This window comes from Seriola lalandi, unplaced genomic scaffold, assembly GCF_002814215.2.
Source record: "Seriola lalandi dorsalis isolate HSWRI2012SDOR001 ecotype SW California unplaced genomic scaffold, Sedor1 jcf7180002054912, whole genome shotgun sequence".
In the NCBI taxonomy this organism is placed as follows: domain Eukaryota; kingdom Metazoa; phylum Chordata; class Actinopteri; order Carangiformes; family Carangidae; genus Seriola; species Seriola lalandi.
In genome coordinates this window covers 850,943-852,951 of record NW_019525464.1, presented here as the reverse complement: position 1 = coordinate 852,951, position 2,009 = coordinate 850,943, and positions in this window count along the sequence as shown.

Below are 2,009 nucleotides of genomic sequence, written 5' to 3'. Positions count from 1 at the left end.
GCCTCGTGCCTCCCCTCCCCTCCCCTCCCTCTGTCTCTCTCTCTCTCTCTCTCTCTCGCTCTCTCCCAATTCAATCCATTGACCTTTATTAGCAAGAAATGATGTGTGTGTCAAAGCAAATATAAATCATTGTCAACCGCAATTCATTATTATTATTATTATTATTATTATTAATAAACGTTTAATTTAAGTTGTACGTTTCAATGTTTTTTAATTGAATTTGAACAGGTCTTCTTTGCTTGACATTTCGCCCTGATGGTGGCGCTACAGGAACCGACTTGACGTGAGTTCATCCTGTGGGGAGCATGAACGCGCTCATCAGTAGCCTACATTTTATTTTTGTGTATAGAAACAAATGTGGTCTTGAAGGTGGTTGTCTTTGTTTTTTCTGTTTCCTCTTGCATTTTGTGTGTTGTCTGCCTTTATCATGGCTTCATCCTCACTCACCGTCTCTTAGTGTCCTTGAGTTTTGTCTCCTGCATGTATGTAAAACACTGGACAGGTCCCAGGTCGTGGTGACTGATGTGTATCTGTAGTCTGTCCTCTCTCCAGGTCTCAGTGGCACACAGATGTTTTCTTGGTCCAGGTCCAACCAGCGCTTGGAGGCGTAGTGCTGCTACTTCTGTCGACCCCTCACTGTCTCTCCAAAATGTGTCTCCATTGAATGTGACGACAGAAAATCAAAATCTTAAATACTTTGACTTCTTCTCCTCAGATCAAAGCTGAGTCAAGAAAATAAAACTAAATCTGTAAATGGAAGAAAACATAAAGTTTCTTATTTACTATCAGTCATTTACTTTTGTCTCGGTCAGTTCGTCCACCTGCTCTAAACCAAGTTGCTGTGAGACTGTTTGTGGATATAAATTGTGATCCTGAGAATAATTCCTTGTGATTTTATTTGCATAATCAGGGCGACACTATGCTTGCACAATTCTTTCTTCCACGACAAGGATCTCCATTCTCTGTTGTTTATGATGCTGAGGTTGTGGCTTGCAGAAGTCTGGAAATGTTCTGCATCAACAATGAGTCTTTCTTCATCTTCTGTGACGGCTTCAGGACCACAACAAAACAAACAAACAAAGATATGAAAAGAAATCCAAGTACAGAAGCTTGAATTTGCCAATTTAAGAGTTAATTCTTTTGACTCAGTGTCTTGATACATTAACTCTTACAGAAAAAATATAGATGTGAAGGTTTTGCACAAATCTGATTCAGGAGATATTCACAACCATTTTTCAGGATGAAGTGGGAACATTTGCATAAATATCTGGCACTTCAGCCAAACAAAGACGATCCTTTCAGTAATATTGCAGAAAATGATCTTGATGTCCCTCAGATGACATTTCAACAAGAGGCTTTTGAAGTTGTTCATCCACAGAAATATAAAAGTTTTACTCATCTGTAACCTTGCTGATACAATCATTTGAACGGTGCTTGGCTGGTAGTAACGCACCTGCGACATACTGGAAATGATGTGTGCTTCATTAAAGTCCAGCTTGCCTGTTTAAAAATAGGGTGGAAGCTTTACCTGCACATTCTCCACTACAATCTGCCAGTTCAGTTTTTATCCAGGTGGCTTAATTCACCTTTTGTTAGCTTGTAGTTTGAATAAAGGTCCAGACTCCTCTGGTGATGCTGGGCCATGATGAAGAGTGGTATCCTTTCTACACCTATGGTCCTTAAAGAGCCACTTATCAATAAATTATATTTACTGTGAAGAAGCTGTAGAAAATTATCACCAAACTTTGCAGTTCCACTTTGCTTGTTAGCATCGTTTAACAAATTGTCTTGGTTTTACTGCACATTTACTATTTGGTTTTGTCTGTCGTCGAACATGGTTTCTTTCCAGGATGGTGATAAAGAGCTTTGGCCATCGTTGTCTCTATAATACAAGAGGTTATAATAATCCGAGCAGCGCTGCGTCTTCAGCGCAGATTGGAGGCTACAGTGACTCGCTATCAGAAAGTGGTGAGACAGGCTGGGGCTAGCTGGTTAGCGTGCTAACTTCA